General features: G+C 64.8%; 1 pseudogene; it reads left to right on the top strand.

Moving 5' to 3' along the window:
* Nucleotides 1-4,752: 4,752 nt before the first annotated feature.
* LOC137450032 (hydrocephalus-inducing protein homolog) overlaps nt 4,753-18,574 on the top strand; it is a 73,492-nt pseudogene continuing 59,670 nt past the window's right edge.

The following is an 18,574-nucleotide window of genomic DNA, read 5'->3' on the forward strand; positions in this document are numbered from 1 at the left end:
AGCGGATCTATGGGCCAAAAGTCCGGGCATTACTTTAGACGATATCTCCGCCTTACGCTTTTCGATGACACTGTATTTCGTCTGATGACTGCTTATAGGGTCGGCCTTGCCCTTTCGAGTTTGTGCGCAAAGGTACTAAGGCTGCCATAACCTGTTGACTATGCTCAAGCTGTTTTGTCATTGTCATTGACAACACCTCAGCCTGTTGTTGTAATCCCTTATCAATCACCTCCGTCAACATGGCCATCGGATTGCTTGGCAAGTCCTAAGCCCTCTGCAACAATTTGGCTACCGTCCATCTAGGATCTGCTGATGTAATAAGCTGTTGCGTCTGCTGGTTGCCATTCTGCATTAAACACTGCCTTAAAATTGCCTCTCGGATACCTTCTCCTATGCTTGCTGCTCTAAGTGCGGCAAGCAACTTATCTACAAATTCACCAAGAGGTTCCTGTCTACCTTGCTTAATTCCCATATAGTGAGGATTTGCATTTCCATCCTTCTGCTTTTCAAAAGCCATCCTTACTATCTGGGCTGATGCTTGCAAAACAGGTGGCTGTAAAAGTGCCTGTAACTCTGGTCTCTCATACTGTCCCGTTCCACACAACTGATCTACTGTTACACCAAATAATGGATTGTTTTGCTGTCTTTGTACTCCAGCTGATTGTCTAGCTAGGTGTTCCCACTCATTCAAAAATGTCATAAATTGAGATGCTGTTAGGATCAGCTTCATAACATTATAAGAATCTCTAGGTAACATATTATAGTTCATGTAAATAAAATCAATCATCTGTCTAGCTGGTTCAGATTGAACCCCAAATTGACTCGCAGTCTGTCTTAATTGAGATAACAATTTCCATGGCAATTGGGTTACATCAGCCTGAACAACATTTTGCTCCCCAGGGACCTGTGTATACATCACTGGAAAAGCTTGATGTGAAGCAGCCAGCCGGCTAAGCCCTTCCTGATCTCCTTCGGCATTTAAGTGTTCTGCAACCTTTCGCCAATACTCTGTGTGCTTTCTTACATGATCTTTAACGCCACCTCCAGGATCTACCGCCCTGTTTGTCTCCTCTCCCTCACCTACTTTCTTCTCCTGTACAATTTGCTCAGCTAAAAGAGACGGGGAAGGCTCCTCAGCAGAGTCCTGTGCTACAGATTGTAATTCGACTCTGCCACCTAACCCTTTTACACACGCAGCCTTCTCCTTTCTTAAATAATCCTGAACCTCTTCTGACAAAGGCAACCCAGCATGTGTAACACTTGCTCCATTTGGGTCCGTATAATCTAATCGTACCCTGGCTTGATAAGCTGCCATTTGCTCAGCACGATGCTGATCCAATGCTGTCATAACCATCTTCCACCATTTTCCACACTCCTTTGCTCGTTTTTCATCATCTAAGCCATGCAGCCACAAGTCTTGTCCAGACTTTTTCCACTGCAATCTTTCAAACACCTCATTTGGGTCCTTAAAATATCCTAACTCTCCTGCATAGCTTAACAGCGGCACCAACTCCTTTGTAAAATTTAACTTACACTGTCGCTTTTCTAAAAAGCATATAAATAAATCATACGCTGCCTGCCTATCCATGTCCGTATTTAAACGTTAATACCTGTGCGCACAGTCCTCGTTTAAGCAGTTCCCGGCTCTACAGCGTCTTCGGCTTCAAGGCTGTCTTCCCTTTTCTTGCAGCCTCCGGTACTGCTATCCCGGGCCGGCCTTCTTCTTGCCTCCCGGCTTACTGCGAATCTCCCAAGTCCCGAAGAACTTCTTAAACCCTAACCTTTGTCTTCATTAGGGTCCCGTGTTCGAGCGCCACTTACTGCAAGAAGGGGGCCGCTTTAACGACCAATTTGATCAGCGGATTCCAACTTTATTGAGCATCAGACACATCTTATATACAGTTTGCTATAATTATGCCCACTTGGCAACATACTATTGGTTGCTCTCTAAAAGGTTACATCATTGTTTTCACAACTCTGTGGAATTCTTCTATCCGGCCTAATTGCTCTCTTTCCCAGATCTCGCCTCCTCCTTATCTTGCTTGCCTCCCATCTCAGGGGCAGCTGGGTTTCAGCATACCAAGCAATCAGCACTTTCTCACATCTCCTACTCCGCCAGTATATTATCAACAGAGAATTCTTCAAGGCCTGAATTGCACAGGTGTTCCTGGAACCTATGTCCCCTCTTGCTCAAAACAAACCCCAACAACACCCCAGCCTAGCCCCGGCCCTGCCCCAGCCCTGGCTACTGCCCCAGCCCTGGCTCCAGCTCCAGCCCCAGCCCCAGCCCCAGCCCAAGGCCCAGCCTCAAGCCTAGTCCTGCCCCAGCCCTGGCCCCAATCCAGCCCCAGCCCTACCCCTACCTCAGCACTAGCCCCAGCCCTGACCGCAGCCCCAGCCCCAGCCCCAGCCCCACCCTTGCCACCAGCCCAGCCCCAGCCCTAACCTTGGCCCCAGCCCAGCCCCAGCGCCAGCCCTGCCCCAGCCCAGCCCCAGCAACCGCCCAGCTCCAGCCCCAGCCCCAGCCCCAGCCCCAGTACCTGCCCCAGCCCAGTCCTGGTCCCAGCCCAGCCCCAGCCCTGGACCCAGCCCCGGCCCCACCCCAGTCTCATCCCCAGCCCAGGCCCAGCCCTGCCCCAGCCGCAGCCATGCACCGAACCCAGCCCCAGCCTGGTCCCAGCCCTGCCCCAGCTCTGGCCCCAGCCCTGTCCACAGCCCCGGTCCCTGCCCTCAGCCCCAGCCCCAGCCCCACCCTCGGCCCCAGTTCCAGCCCTGCCCCAGCCCTGCCCCTGCCCCGGCCCCAGCCCTGGCCGCAGACTCAGCACCAGCCCAGCCCCAGGCCTAGCCCTGCCCCAACCTGGACCCAGCCCCAGCCACAGCCCAGCCCCAGCCCTGCCCCAGCCTAGCCCCAGCCCCAGCCACACCCTGGACCCAGCCCCAGCCCCAGCCCTGCCCCAGCCTAGACCCAGCCCCAGCTCAGCCCCACCCTGGAGCCAGCCCCAGCCCCAGGCCAGCCCCAGCCCTGCCCCAGCCTAGCCCCAGCCCCAGCCCAGCCCCACCCTGGACCCAGCCCCAGCCCCAGCCCAGCCCCAGCCCTGCCCCAGACTAGCCCCAGCCCCAGCCCATCCCCTGCCCTGGACCCAGCCCCGGCCCCACCCCAGCCTCATCCCCAGCCCAGCCCCAGCCCTGCCCTAGACCAAGCCCTAGCCCCAGCCCCAGCCCCATCCGTTCCCCCAGCCCAGCCCAGCCTCATCCCCATCTCTGCCCCCAGCCCAGCCCCAGCCCCAGCCCTGGACCCAGCCCAGCCCCAGCCACCGCCCAGCCCCAGCCCCAGCCCCACCCCCGCCCCATCCCCGGCCCCAGCCCAGCCCTATCCCAGCCCTGACCCAGCCCCAGCCCTAGCCCAGCCCTGCCCTCAGCCCAGCCCCAGGCCCGGACACAGCCCCGGCCTCAGCCCAGCCCTAACCTAGCCCTGCCCCAGCCCCAGGCCTAGCCCAGCCGTGCCCTCAGCCCAGCCCCAACCCTGGACCAAGCCCCACCCCAGAGCCGAACCCAGCCCCAGCCTGGCCCCAGCCCTACCCTAGCTCCAGCCCTAGCCCTGTCCCCAGCCTCAGCCCGTGCCCCTGCCCCAGTCCCAGTCCTGCCCCATCCCAGTCCCAGCCCCAGCCCTGCCCTCAGCCCAACCCTGCCCCCAGCCCAGCCCCAGACCCAGGCTGGCCCCAGCCCTGTCCCTAGCCCCAGCCCCAGCCCCAGCCCCACGTCGCTACCAGCCCAGCCCCAGCCCCAACCTTGGCCCCAGCCCAGCCCCAGTTCCAGCCCTGCCCCAGTCCCCGCCCCAGACCCAGCCACAGCCCCACCCTGTGCCAGCCTTGCCCCAGCCCAGCCCCGGTCCCAGCCCAGCCCAAGCCCTGGCCCAGCCCCAGCCCCAGCCCCATCCTTGCCCCCAGCCCAGCCCAAGCCCGGCCCCAGCCCCAGCCCCAGCCCTGCCCCAGTTCAGCCCTAGCCCAGCCCTGCCCCAGCCCCCGACCTGCCCCAGCCCCAGCTCTGCACCGAACGCAGCCCCAGCCCGGCCCCAGCCCTGCCCCAGCCCTAGCCCCAGCCCTGCCCCCAGCCCCTGCCCCTGTCCCAGCCCTGCCCCAGCGCTAGCCCAGCCCTGCCCTCAGCCCCAGCCCCACACTCGGCCCCAGACCAGCCCCTGCCCCAGACCAGCCCCTACCCTGGACCCAGCCCCAGCCCAGCCCCAGCCCAGCCCCACCCTCAACCCCAGCCCAGCTCCAGCCACAGCCCAACCACAGCCCTGGACCCAGCCCCAGCCCAGCCCCAGCCCCACCCCTGCCCCAGCCCCAGCCGGGCCCCAGTTCTGCTCCAGACCCAGACCCAGCCCAACCCTGGACCCAGCACCAGCCCCAACCCAGCCCGAGCCCCAGCCCTGCCCCAGCCTAGCCCCAGCCCCAGTCCAGACCCTGCCCTGGACCCAGTCCCAGCCCCAGCCCAGCCCCAGCATAGCCCCAGCCCAGCCCCAGCCACCACCCAGCCCCAGCCCTGCCCCCAGCCCAGCCCCAGCCCCACCCTGGACCCGGCCCCAGCCCCAGCCCTGCCCCAGCCCTTCCCCAGCCTAGCCCCAGTCCCAGCCCAGCCCCTGCCCTGGACCCAGCCCCAGCCCCAACCCAGCCTCATCCCCAGCCACAGCCCTGCCCCAGCCCCAGCCCTGCCCCGGCCCAGCCCCAGCCCTGCCCTACCATCGTCCCCAGCACAGCCCCTGCCCCAGCCCTACCCCTGCCCAGTCCCGGTCCATGCCCAGCCCCAGCTCTGCCCAGCCCCAGCCCCAGCCCCAGCCCTGCCCAAGACTTGGTTCCAGCCCCTGCCCCAGTCCTGCCCCAGCCCCGCCCTCGGCCCCAGCCCAGCCCCAGCCCCAGCCCAAGCCCTGCCCTGGACCCAGCCCCAGCCCCACCCAGCCTCATCCCCTGCCCAGCCCTAGCCCTGCCCCAGCCCAAGCCCCAGCCCCAGCCCCAGCCCAATCCCCATCCCTGCCCCCAGCCCAGCCCCAGCCCCAGCCCAAGCCCTGCCCCAGTCCCTGCCCCAGCCCAGTCCTGGTCCCAGCCCAGCCACAGCCCAGCCCCAGCACTGCCCCAGGCCAGCCCCAGCCCCAGTCCAGACCCTGCCCTGGACCCAGTCCCAGCCCCAGCCCAGCCCCAGCCCAGCCCCAGCCCAGCCCCAGCCACCACCCAGCCCCAGCCCAGCCCCTGCCCTGGACCCAGTCCCAGCCCCAACCCAGCCTCATCCCCAGCCACAGCCCTGCCCCAGCCCCAGCCCTGCCCCGGCCCAGCCCCAGCCCTGCCCTACCCTTGTCCCCAGCACAGCCCCTGCCCCAGCCCTACCCCTGCCCAGTCCCGGTCCATGCCCAGCCCCAGCTCTGCCCAGCCCCAGCCCCGCCCAACCCCAGCCCCAGCCCCAGCCCTGCCCAAGACTTGGTTCCAGCCCCAGCCCCAGTCCTGCCCCGGCCCCCCCCTCGGCCCCAGCCCAGCCCCAGCCCCAGCCCAAGCCCTGCCCTGGACCCAGCCCCAGCCCCACCCAGCCTCATCCCCTGCCCAGCCCTAGCCCTGCCCCAGCCCAAGCCCCAGCCCCAGCCCCAGCCCAATCCCCATCCCTGCCCCCAGCCCAGCCCCAGCCCCAGCCCCAGCCCAAGCCCTGCCCCAGTCCCTGCCCCAGCCCAGTCCTGGTCCCAGCCCAGCCACAGCCCAGCCCCAGCACTGACCCAGGCCAGCCCCAGCCCCAGCCCCAGCCCAGCCCCAGCCCTGGACCCAGCCCTGCCCTCAGCCCCAGCCCCAGCCCCAGCCCCACCCTCGGCCCCAGCCCAGCCCCTGCCCCAGGGCTGCCCCGGCCCAGCCCCAGACCCAGCCCAGCCCCTGCCCTAGACCCAGTCCCAGCCCAGCCCCAGCCACAGCCCCATCCCAGCCCCCAGCCCCAGCCCTGCCCTCAGCCCAACCCTGCCCTCAGCCCAGCCCCAGACCCAGCCTGGCCCCAGCCCTGTCCCTAGCCCCAGCCCCAGCCCCAGCCCCACGTCGCCACCAGCCCAGCCCCAGCCCCAACCTTGGCCCCAGCCCAGCCCCAGTTCCAGCCCTGCCCCAGTCCCCGCCCCAGACCCAGCCACAGCCCCAGCCCTGTGCCAGCCTTGCCCCAGCCCAGCCCCGGTCCCAGCCCAGCCCAAGCCCTGGCCCAGCCCCAGCCCCAGCCCCATCCTTGCCCCCAGCCCAGCCCTAGCCCGGCCCCAGCTCCAGCCCCAGTCCCTGCCCCAGCCCAGTCCTGGTCGCAGCCCAGCCCCAGCCCAGCCCCAACCCTGCCCCAACCTAGGCCCATCCCCAGCCCAGCCCCATCCTCAGCCCAGCCCCAGCCCTGGACCCAGCCACAGCCCCACTCCAGCCTCATCCCCAGCCCAGGTCCAGCCCTGCCCCAGCCCCAGACCCAGACCCAGCCCCATCCCTGCCCCCAGCCCAGCCCCAGCCCCAGCCCTGCCCCAGTTCAGCCCTAGCCCAGCCCTGCCCCAGCCCCCGACCTGCCCCAGCCCCAGCTCTGCACCGAACGCAGCCCCAGCCCGGCCCCAGCCCTGCCCCAGCCCTAGCCCAGCCCTGCCCTCAGCCCCAGCCCCACACTCAGCCCCAGCCCAGCCCCTGCCCCAGCCCTGCCCCGGCCCAGCCCCAGCCCCAGCCCAGCCCCTACCCTGGACCCAGCCCCAGCCCAGCCCCAGCCCAGCCCCACCCTCAACCCCAGCCCAGCTCCAGCCACAGCCCAGCCACAGCCCTGGACCCAGCCCCAGCCCTGCCCCAGCCCTGCCCTCAGCCCAGCCCCAGCCCCAGCCCGGCCCCAGTTCTGCCCCAGACCCAGACCCAGCCCAACCCTGGACCCAGCCCCAGCCCCAGCCCAGCCCCAGCCCCAGCCCTGCCCCAGCCTAGCCCCAGCCCCAGTCCAGACCCTGCCCTGGACCCAGTCCCAGCCCCAGCCCCAGCCCCAGCCCCAGCCCTGCCCCCAGCCCAGCCCCAGCCCCACCCTGGACCCAGCCCCAGCCCCAGCCCTGCCCCAGCCCTGCCCCAGCCTAGCCCCAGCCCCAGCCCAGCCCCTGCCCTGGACCCAGCCCCAGCCCCAACCCAGCCTTATCCCCAGCCACAGCCCTGCCCTAGCCCCAGCCCTGCCCCGGCCCAGCCACAGCCCTAACCCACCCTCGTCCCCAGCACAGCCCCTGCCCCAGCCCTACCCCTGCCCAGTCCCGCTCCATGCCCAGCCCCAGCCCTGCCCAGCCCCAGCCCCGCCCAGCCCCAGCCCCATCCCCAGCCCTGCCCAAGACATGGTTCCAGCCCCAGCCCCAGTCCTGCCCCAGCCCCGCCCTCGACCCCAGCCCAGCCCCAGCCCCAGCCCAAGCCCTGCCCTGGACCCAGCCCCAGCCCCACCCAGCCTCATCCCCTGCCCAGCCCTAGCCCTGCCCCAGCCCAAGCCCCAGCCCCAGCCCCAGCCCCATCCCCATCCCTGCCCCCAGCCCAGCCCCAGCCCCAGCCCCAGCCCAAGCCCTGCCCCAGTCCCTGCCCCAGCCCAGTCCTGGTCCCAGCCCAGACACAGCCCAGCCCCAGCACTGCCCCAGGCCAGCCCCAGCCCCAGCCCAGCCCCAGCCCTGGACCCAGCCTTGCCCTCAGCCCCAGCCCCAGCCCCACCCTCGGCCCCAGCCCAGCCCCTGCCCCAGGGCTGCCCCGGCCCAGCCCCAGACCCAGCCCAGCCCCTGCCCTGGACCCAGCCACAGCCCAGCCACAGCCACAGCCCCAGCCCCAGCCCCAGCCCAGCCCCAGCCCAGCCCCAGTGTGGTGGGTGGAAGGGTAAGGCCAAGAAGCCTCCTCCCTTCCCCCTTGTAACGTAAAGGGAAAGAAAAATTGAAGGGAAAGGAAAAAAAAACTCACAAGCTGAATTAGCAAGGCAGTGGAGCTATATTTACAAAGCAATGTAGGGTATGCAGGGGAATATTTACAAATTGACAATATCTACAATATATACAAAGATATACAACAGAGTAACACAGAAATGAGAGTGACCCCCCTCGGACAGAGAGGGGTTCCCCACCTCCGCTCTCCCCTCTCTCCCCCCCCCTTTCCACAGAATGGGATAGAAAGAGATAGAAAAGAGAGGAAAAAAGTTTAGAAGCAGTTCGTGTTAATTGGAAGGGAGTTAATACAGGCTTTTATCTGGTCTTCAAGGCCGAGGCCTTGGCAGAAAGCCCAGCACAAAACAGAGCTGCTGCACGAAGAAGAGGCGGAAGCAAGACTGAAAATAAAGTGCTGGAAAAACCCAGTATGCCCTCCTGCTGTCCCAGTTCAGAAGGTGCTTCCTCCCACTCTTCCAATGAAATTAGTTTAGATTATTCCTTCCGTTTACCAACTTCCGTCCACCATATTCCCTTTCTTAAGGAGGCAACGTCAACCGGCCACACCCAGTCGCAGCCCCGGCCCCAGCCCCAGCCCCAGCCCAACCCCAGGCCCAGCCCTGCCCCAGCCCAACCCCAGCCCCAGCCCAGCCCCCAGCCCCGGCCCTACCCCTGCCCAGTCCCAGTCCATGCCCAGCCCCAGCCCTGCCCAGTCCCAACCCCAGCCCCATCCCTGCCCAAGACTTGGTTCCAGCCCCAGCCATGCCCCAGCCCCAGCCCAGCCCCAGCCCTGCCCCAGCCCCAGCCCAGCCCCAGCCCCACCCTCAGCACCAGCCCAGCTCCAGCCATAGCCCAGCCACAGCCCTGGACCTAGCCCCAGCCCAGCCCCAGCCCCAGCCACAGCCCTTCCCCAGCCCTGGACCCAGCCCCAGCCCTAGCCCAGCCCCAGACCCAGCCCCAGCCCAACCCCAGCCCCAGCCCTGCCCTCAGCCCAACCCTGCCCAAGGCCCAGCCCCAGACCCAGCCTGGCCCCAGCCCTGTCCCTAGCCCCAGCCACAGCCCTAGCCGCAGCCCTGTCCGCAGCCCCAGCCCCAGCCCCAGCCCCACCCTCGCCACCAGCCCAGCCCCAGCCCCAACCTTGGCCCCAGCCCAGCCCCAGTTCCAGCCCTGCCCCAGCCCCCGCCCCAGACCCAGCCACAGCCCCAGCCCTGTGCCAGCCCTACCCCAGCCCAGCCCCAGTTCCAGCCCTGCCCCAGCCTAGGCCCATCCCCAGCCCAGCCCCATCCCCAGCCCAGCCCCTGCCCTGGACCCAGCCCCAGCCCCACTCCAGCCTCATCCCCAGCCCAGGTCCAGCCCTGCCCCAGCCCCCGCCCTGCCCCAGCCCCAGCTCTGCACTGAACGCAGCCCCAGCCCGGACCCAGACCTGCCCCAGCTCTAGCCCCAGCCCTGCCCCCAGCCCTGGCCCCTGCCCCAGCCCTGCCCCAGCCCTAGCCCAGCCCTGCCCTCAGCCCCACCCCCAGCCCCACACTCAGCTTCAGCCCAGCCCCTGCCCCAGCCCAAGCACTGGCCCAACCCCAGCCCCAGCCCCATCCTTGCCCCCAGCCCAGCCCTAGCCCGGCCCCAGCTCCAGCCCCAGCCCCAGCCCCAGCCCCAGCCCAGCCCTATCCCAGCCTTAGCCCAGCCCCAGCCCCACCCTCAGCCCCAGCCCAGCTCCAGCCCCGGCCGCAGCCCAGCCCTAGTCCAGCCCCAGCCCCAGCCCAGCCCCAGCCCCAGCCCCAGCCCAAGCCCTGCCCCAGCCCTGGCTCCTGCCCCAACCCTGGCTCCAGCCCTAGCCCCAGCCCTGTCCGCAGCCCCAGCCCCAGCCCCACCCCCACCCTGGCTCCAGCCCTAGCCCCAGCCCTGTCCGCAGCCCCAGCCCCAGCCCCACCCCCACCCTGGACCCAGCCCCAGCCCCAGCCCTGCCCCAGCCCCAGCCCTGCACCGAATTCAGCCCCAGCCTGGCCCCAGCCCTGCCCTCGGCCCCAGCCCAGCCCCAGCCCCAGCCCTAGCCCAGCCCTGCCCTCAGCTTCAGCCCCAGCCTCTGCCCAGCCTTGCCCTGGCCCAGCCCCAGCCCCAGCCCAGCCCCTGCCCTGGACCCAGCCACAGCCCCAGCCCAGCCCCAGCCCCAACCCCAGCCCTGCCCCAGCCCAGCCCCAGCCACAGCCCTGCCCCAGCCCTGGACCCAGCCCCCGGCGCAGCCCCGGCCGCAGCCCAGCCCTAGTCCAGCCCCAGCCCAGCCCCAGCCCCAGCCCAAGCCCTGCCCCAGTCCCTGCCCCAGCCCAGTCCTGGTCCCAGCCCAGTCACAGCCCAGCCCCAGCACTGCCCCAGCCCAGGCCCAGCCCCAGCCCAGCCCCAGCTCCGGACCCAGCCCTGCCCTCAGCCCCAGCCCCAGCCCCGGCCCCTGCCCCAGCCCCAGCCCCAGCCCAGAGGGGCAGCAGCCTGGAGGGGAAGCTGCCCCCAATCCCCACCCAGAGGGGCAGCAGCCTGGAGGGGAAGCTGCCCCCAGTCTCCCCCCAGAGGGGCAGCAGCCTGGAGGGGAAGCTGCCCCCAATCCCCACCCAGAGGGGCAGCAGCCTGGAGGGGAAGCTGCCCCCAATCTGCACCCAGAGGGGCAGCAGCCTGGAGGGGAAGCTGCACCCTGTTACCAGGAGGGGCAAGCCTGAGGCCAGGACCCTGCCCCTGATTGCCCAGCTTGCAGACTCCAGTGAGGCCTCCTGCCCAAAGGTAAGCTTTTCCTGCCCTTTCCTTGCTGTTTGGGGAGGCATTTGGAGAGGAGCCTGCTCGTGGCAGGCCTGCCTCCAGCTTAGCTCTAACTGGCTGGCCAGGTCCTGTTGTGCTGTGCAGCTGCTGGCAGTGCTGAGTTCCTCCTGCCAGGAGAAAGCTCAGACCTTGCTCCCTGCTGAGCTGTTCAAGTCCTGAGCTGTGCTGCAGAAGCTCTGCTGCAGCTGGGGGGGGTTCCTGGAGCTGAGCCCCTGGCACTCAAGCCCCATGCAGGGGGCAGGCTGGGGCAGGACACAAGGGCAGGAGCTTGCCATTTGCCATCCTCCTGCTGCCACAGGCAGCTGCTGCTTGGGGTGGTCGCTGCCAAGTGCCTGGGGCTGGGACTCCTTCGCTGCTGGCAGCCTTGGCCTTGGGGGGCTGAAGGCCTGCAGGAGTTGCTCAGCACTGAGCACACTCAGCTGCAGTGGTGCTTTGGGGTGGAGCAGCAGGTTGGGGCCCTCCCAGGGGGCTGGCTTTGCAGGCTGCAGGCTCCTGCCAGCTGCAGAGGGGCCTCAGCCCCTGGCTGTGCCTTGTCTGGCTCAGTGTTTGCTGCAGCTGTGCCTCAAGCTGCTTTGCTGCAGAGCTGCTGGCCAGAGCACACAGCCCCGAGGGCAGAGCAGGGAGGGAGGCTGCTGAGCAGCAATTGCCAGCAGCAAACCTGTGACATACTGGTTGTGGGTTGCCCTGGCCAGCCCAGCAGGTTGGGAAGCCCTCAGCTGGGCACACAGAGAACTGGCAGCATGCTGCAGCTGCTGGCTTCAGCCTGGCCATGGCTTGTGTGGAGCAGCAGGAGAGCTGCCTGGGTCTGGTGAGTGGGAGCAGCACAGCTGGGAGAGGGGAGGCAAAGCAGGGAGGAACTTTCTCCTAGCAGTGCCTCTGCTCTGCCAGCATTTGCTGCTTGTGTGCATTGCCAGGCTGCTGCTGCAGTGGAGTGGAACAAAAGCAGCAGCACCAGAGCAGGACCAAAGAGCCACTGAAAGCTCCTGGCAGAAGGAGCTGCCAAGTCCAGTCCTCCTCCAGCTGCCCAGTGCTGCAGAGAAAGGAGCTGAACCTCGCCAGCACTCAGCTCTCCTTGTCCTGCCTTCCCTCCTCTGCTGCTGTTCTCTCCTTAGCAGCTCCCAGGCTTTACACTGGCAAAGCTCTTTGGGGCTGTGTGGGCCTCGGCCTCCCTGCCTCAGAGCAAAGATCATCCCCAGAGTGTTTCCCCTGGAGCCTCCTGTCCATTGCTGGCCCTCAGCTGCTCCATGAGTGCTGGCAGCACTGTCAGGGAGTGCTCTGGTGCTGTGTGACCACAGCAGCACAGGGCTTTGCCCTGTGTTTGGGAGAGGGAACCTGGAGAGACAGCCCAAGAGCTGCTTAGCCTGAGCCTGCTCAGCACAGCCCAGCTCCTCTTGAGCCACCCAGGAGCCAGGTGGGAGAGCTTCTGCTTGCCCAGGCTGAGCTGGGCAGAGGGACTCGCCAGGAGACTGGGCTGGACTGGAGAGCAGTGTAGGGTTGTCACTCATGAGTCCTGCTGCCAGCAGCTGAACCTCTCCCTGCTCTCTGTGCACCCCCAGCTGCCAGCTGCCCTGCAGCAGAGCTGCTTTGAGCCTCTCCCAGCAGAGGTGGTCTTCCAGAACTACCTCCCCCACCAGGTCTACGAAGCGACGCTGGTTCTGCGCAACAAGGGCAGGGTAAGTGCTGGGGGGTGGGAGGAACCTGCCCTCTCTGGGCATGCTGTCTCTGACACTGCCATGTGCTGCTGGGAGCTAGCCCAGAAGAGCTTGCCTAGAGAGCAGCCTTGCCTCTGAAAGCCCTGGCTTGCTGAGAATGTTGAGGGCTCTGCAGCTGTTCTCTCGTCTCACGCTCTGCCTCAGGTGTGCAGCGCATCCTGATGGCTCCTTGGTTAGTCTTGCCCTTGGGGAGGGCCTCTCTGCCTCTCACAGCCTGCTTAGCTGCTTCAATCCCCTGACAAAGCTCAGGGGTCGTCTTCTCTGCTTGAGGCTGGAATAAGTCCTAGGGAGTGGCACTGAAACTCCAGGAGAGGTGTTTGGAAAGAGCAGTGGAACAGACTGATGGAGCAGCAGCAAGGGGAGGCCTTTAGGCACGACCTGGGGGTCCTGCTACGCTTCATTCAGCCCTGCTGGGGCTTTCCTGGAGCTCTGCTTTCCCTTTGGAACACCACAGCACATCCAGAGCCATCTCCTCCTGAAGGTCTCCACCTGTGCTTGGAAAGAATTGGTGGTGCTGAGGAGATTCCCCAAAGAAGTGGAGCAGGGAAAGGCTGCCAAATGCCAGCAGTTTTGTTCCTGTGGAAAGAGGAAGATTTGAGACCCTTTGAATTTGAGCTGGGGAAACATTTGCTGGAGTGAGGCAGGTGCCCAGAGCAAGCTGGTGAGAAGAGACAGGAGGGAGGAGTGGGGCTGGGTTCAAAGGTGCTCCAGGAGAGAACCCTGTGCACACAGGGGCTTCTCTTGCCAGGCAGCAGGCAGTGTGCTGGAGGCAGAGAAGGGTCAGCAAAGGAAGTGTCCTGGAAGCTGCTGCTCTGCAGTGGGGAGCAAGATGTGAAGGGGAGAGGAGAGCAGCTGGGAAGGCAGAAGCAGCCTGCATGAGAGCAGGGGAAGGAGCTCCCCCCCACACACCTCCCTCCTGGGGGAAACAAGGGGACAACAAAAGCTGTGGGGGAAGAGCAAGAGCAGTCCAAGTGTGTCCTGAGAGAAGAGGCTTTGCCAGGGCTGTGGCTGGAAAGAGAAGCCCCTTTGGCAAGGAAGGCTGCAAAGTGTGGTCCCTCTCAGTTCCTGCTGGGGAGAACAGAGCCATTCCTGCTCTGGTGCCTGGCTTGGGAGTGTTGGCAAGAGGCCCCTGGGACATTGGTGTGCTCCACACTGACCCCAGACACTGTGCTGCTCTTTCCCCTTTCCTCGTTAAAATGGGCCTCAGTTTCTCCTTTCCTCTGGCTCTGCTTCACAGCAGGGCTTGGGCCTGCAGCCCATGTCCCAGAGCTCCTTTGCCCAGGCAGCAGGAACTTGGCTCCAGCCTTGTCCTCTGTGCTGGAAGTGCCTTGGGAAGGAAGGATGGCAGCTGGCCATGGCCAGGTTTCTTCTCACAGTGCCACAGGTGGCAAAATCCCAGTTGTGTCTTCCCTGCAGGTTCCTCAGTGGGTGAAGGTCATCCTGGAGACCTCTCCTTACTTCAAGTTGGTTGGCCCCAAGGATGTGTGCCAGAAGGTAGCACCTGGCATGGCTGCTACTTACTGCATCCTCTTCACCCCTGAGGAGAACAAGGTGAGGCTGCAGGTCTCAAGAGGTTGCTGCCTGCAGTGGTAGGAGGAGCCAGGGAATTCCAGGCCTGTCAGCCTGACCTGAGTGCCAGGCAAGGTTATGGAACAGGTCATCTTGAGTGCAATCACACAGCCCTTACAGGGTGGCCAAGGGCTCAGGCCCAGCCAGCATGGATTTAGGAAGGGCAGGTCCTGCCTGACCAACCTGATCTCCTTCCATGCCCAGGTGACTGCCTGGTGGCTGTGGGGAGCTGGGAGCCACTGCTGATGGTGATGTGGCAAAGGCCTTTGGGCAATGTGCCTGAGCATCCCTGCCAAGCTTCCAGGAGGTGCCTGCATTGCTGGGACTGCACTTGGCACCGTGGCACAGCTGGGTGCCTTTCCCAGGCTTCAGTGGCTCTGGGGGGCTGGCACCCCTGAGGTGGAGTCACTCTGGGCTGCCTCAGCATCCAAGCATCAGAGAATCTGCTTTGGTGCTGCTGGCCTGCTGAGAGAGCAGGTGGGGCAGAGGGGCTGGCTCAGCTCTGATCCTTCCCAGCCCTGTGCCAGTTGTGCTGCAGGAGAGAAGGGTGCCCAGGGGCTGCTGCATCTCTGCCTGCAGCTGGCAGTGAGACAAAGCCCAGCAGCTTCCCTTCTGCCCTGGGGCTGGCACTGCCTGCAGCCTGCTGAGGCTGTTCCTTTCCCTGCAGGATTACTGTCACCAGCTGCTCTGTGTCACCCAGAGGGAGGAGTTCACTGTGCCCATCCGGGCTGTAGGTGCCCAGGCTGTGCTGGACTTCCCCCAGCAGCTAAACTTCTCCATCTGCCCAGTCAAGTACAGCACCCAGAGGACTCTGCTGCTCCGCAACGTGGGCGAGCGGGAGGCTCACTACAGCCTCAGCACTCAGAGGTGAGGAGCTCAGCATCCTGCTCTGCTCTTCAGGCCAGGCTTTGCTTGTCCCTGCCTCTGCTTTCTAGGCTGGGATCTCCTGGGCCAGGAGTTGCCTTGCCATTTGCAGCTCTTCAGGTGAGGTTTCTGGGTGGCAGGGAGCCAGGGGGAAGCTCTGAGTGCCAGCAGCCCTTCCAGCCCTGTGCTCTCCAGCAGCCCTTCCAGCCCTGTGCTCTCCAGCAGCTCTTCCAGCCCTGTGCTCTCCAGCAGCCCTTCCAGCCCTGTGCTCTCCAGCAGCCCTTCCAGCCCTGTGCTCTCCAGCAGCCCTTCCAGCCCTGTGCTCTCCAGCAGCCCTTCCAGCCCTGTGCTCTCCAGCAGCCCTTCCAGCCCTGTGCTCTCCAGCAGCCCTTCCAGCCCTGTGCTCTCCAGCAGCCCTTCCAGCCCTGTGCTCTCCAGCAGCCCTTCCAGCCCTGTGCTCTCCAGCAGCCCTGCTCTGGTGGCATTGCCAGCAGCTGGGCTCTGCAGCCTCACTGCAGGGAGCTGGATGCAGTGTATGGGGCACCTGCTGTCCTTCTCTACTCTAGGCCCTTCTGAGGGCTGAATCTCCTCAGCACTGAGCCAGGAGCTCTCTTTCTGATCCCCTGGGGGGTTGGTTTTCCTTCTGCTGTCTGCAGTGAAGGGAGCTAACTCCACTTGGTGTCTGGTCCCCAGTGGTGGTCCCCAGGGCTCAGTGCTGGGGCCAGCTCTCCTGAACACTTGCTCAATGCCCTGGGTGAGGACATTGAGGCTCCCTCAGTCAGTTTGCAGACAGGCCCAACTGGGCAGCAGTGCTGAGCTGCCTGTTAACCTACAGAGGCACCTGGCCAGGCTGGATCAAAGGCCAAGCCAATGGCATGAGGTTGATCAAGGCCAAGTGGCAGGGCCAGTACCTGGGTCACAGCAACCCCCTGCAGCACTGCAGGCTGGGGGAAGAGTGGCTGGAAAGATGCCCAGCAAAGACCTGGGGTGCTGCTCAACAGAGGCTGCAGATGAGCCAGCCGGTGGCCAGGTGGCTGAGCAGGCCAACAGCATCCTGGCCTGGGTCAGCCATGGTGTGGCCAACAGGAGCAGGGCAGTGTAGCCTGCACTGGGCACTGGATGCACAGCCTGAGTACTGCATTGACTTTTGGCCCCCTCACTGCAGGGAGCACACTGAGGTGCTGGGGTGGCTCCAGGAGGGACTACAAAGCTGGTGAAGGGTCTAGAGCAAAAGTCTTGTGAGGAGAGGCTGAGGGCACTGGGGATGTTTAGCCTGGAGGAGGCTGAGGGCAGATCTTCTGTCTCTCTTCAGCTCCCTGACAGGAGGCTGGAGCCAGGCAGGGCTTGGTCTCTGCTCCCAAGGAACAAGTGCTAGGCCACGAGGAAATGCCCTCAGTTGTGTGTGGCCTGGGACATGAGGAACAATTTCTTGCCCTTGAGGGTTGTCAAGGCCTGGTCCAGGTGGCCTGGGGCAGTGGTGGAGTCCCCATCCCTGGGGGGTTGGTGTGGTGCTGAGGGCCATGGTTTGGGGGTGCCCTAGCAATGGGAGCATGGTTGGACTGGAGCTGAAAGATCTCTTCCAGCCAAAAAGGTTCTCTGCTTCTGCTGCTTGGGGCTGCTTTGCTCCTTGCTTGCAGAAGGCAGCTGCAGAGCAGTGGCCTGCAGCAGGGCTGTGGTGCCCAGGTCTCTGCAGCAGCCCTGCTGTGTCTCTCTCTTGCAGCCCATTCTCTGCTGAGCCCTGTGTGGGAGCTCTGGGGGTCGGTGCTGCTGTGCAGGTGGCTGTGGAGTTCCTGCCGCTGCGGACCGGGGAGCACCGCGGGGTCCTGAGCCTGCACTGGGACTCAGGTCAGTGCTGGGCACTGCCTGCCTGCACTCTGTGTCCCTGGCTGCCCACTGCAGAGCCTGAGCTTTGGTTCCCAGCCAGTGCTGGGCCTGAGGGCTGACAGGAGGAGGGCAGGGCTCTGTCAGACGCTGTGGTGCCCAGGGCCTCTGGCACTCCTCTGTCCCCTGCTCTGCTTCTCCCTTGCCTTGCCTCAGAGCCTTTTGCTGCACTCTCCTCTCCCCATCTCCATCCCACAGCTCCCAGCTTCAGGACTAAAAGGCTCTTGGGCTCGGGCAGGAAGTGCTCACTGCCTCCTTGGAGAGGTGTCAAACTCCTCCTGGGGTGGGAGAAGCCAAGAGCAGGCCCCAGGAGAAGTGTCAGCCTCAGCAGGCCCTTGAGGAGGAAGTGGGGAGCGGAGCTGGGACCTCCAAATGCTGCCCACAGGCTTGGCTCAGCAGAGCTGATGCTGAAGCAGAGCCTTGCTCACAGGTGCCCTCGGGGTGTGTTGTCTCTGCCTGCAGCAGAGCTTTGCTTTGTCCCTGTTGCTGCCCCTGGCTCCTGGGCAGCCTGATGTGCTCCCTGGGTGCTGCTGTGGTGCTGCAGCCCTGCAGTGAGCACTGGAGCTCTCTGGGGCTGGCAGAAAGGATCCAAATGCTGCTGTAGCTTGCAAGTGAGATGAGCAAGACTCCCCTCTGCTTTCCTGCAGGAGAAGATATTCACAGCAGCCTCAGTGGCACAGCTGTGGATGTGAACATCAGGCTGGACAGGAGCTCCTTGAGCATGGAGCAGACCTACCTGTCGCTGAGCAGCCGCAGCACCCTGCTCATCCACAACAGCAGCAGTGTGAGAGCTCACTTCCAGTGGAAGGCTGCTGCTAGTCAGGAGGAGGAGGAGCAGCAGCAGAGGTGGGTTGGAAAGCTGCACTGCAGGCAGATCCCTCTCCAAGGGTGACACTCAAGTGTGGCCTCCAGGGCTCTGGGTGCTTTGCAGTGGTTGAGGCCAGGAAAGCCCCCACAGCACCAAGGCCTGGATCCCTGGGCTTTGGGGTACTGGAGCTCAGCACTTCCCTTCCCAGCTGCATCCACACTCCAGCTGAGGATGGTGTCTTGGGGAGGAACTGCAGGGCCTGGATTTCCTCAGAGAGCAAACTGACTTGTGGGGGCCACAAAGCACTGAGGCCCAGAGATCTCTGGGCTCCAGAGGGACCATGAGGCTGAGGCAAGGCTCAGTGCTGGGCTGCACTGAGTAGCAGCACTGAGCACAGCTGCATGCAGCACAACTCTGCTGCTACTCGCTGCAGCTTCTCCTGCTGCAGCTGGCACAAGCTGGCAGGCTCCTTTCCCAGCCCTGTGCAGGGCAGAGTGCTTCAGGGGCCCAGAAGGTTGAGGCTATCCTGCTGCAGGCTGTTAACTGCCTGCTGGTGTCCCAGTTTCCAGCACCAGGAGCTATTTCCACCCTGCCTTGGAGGCTGAGCAGAGCTGGGAGGTGGAGGGTTCTGCAGGGAGGGTGGAGCAAGGCAGGACTTAGAAGTCCAGTTGAGTTTCAGCACCTGTGTCTTTGTGGTGGTGGGAGATGGGGCAGGCTCTCCAAAGGCTGCCTGTGGTGAAGCTTGGAAATTGCCACCTCAGGCAGCAGAGGAAGAGCTGGAGCCCAGGGGCTGAGCTGGAAAGCACACTGCAAAGCCTGGGGGATCCCGGGAAGCCTTGGGTGACTTTCCAGCCCCAGGTGCATGGAGGGATCTGGAGTTAGTCTGAAGCCACAGCTGGGGAGGAAAGTGCCTTCAGCTGGAGTGCTCTTCAGGGGCTTCTGAGCAAGTCAAGTTCAGTGTGGTTGGGCCAGGCAGGCCCTAGAGGCCAGCCCCAGGTTCCCCTCGCTCAGTGCTTTTCCTTGCCCAGTGTGTGGCTGCTG

The sequence above is a fragment of the Melanerpes formicivorus genome, unplaced genomic scaffold, assembly GCF_026170545.1.
Source record: "Melanerpes formicivorus ecotype bairdi unplaced genomic scaffold, bMelFor1.0.p_v2 SCAF_34, whole genome shotgun sequence".
NCBI lineage: Eukaryota > Metazoa > Chordata > Aves > Piciformes > Picidae > Melanerpes > Melanerpes formicivorus.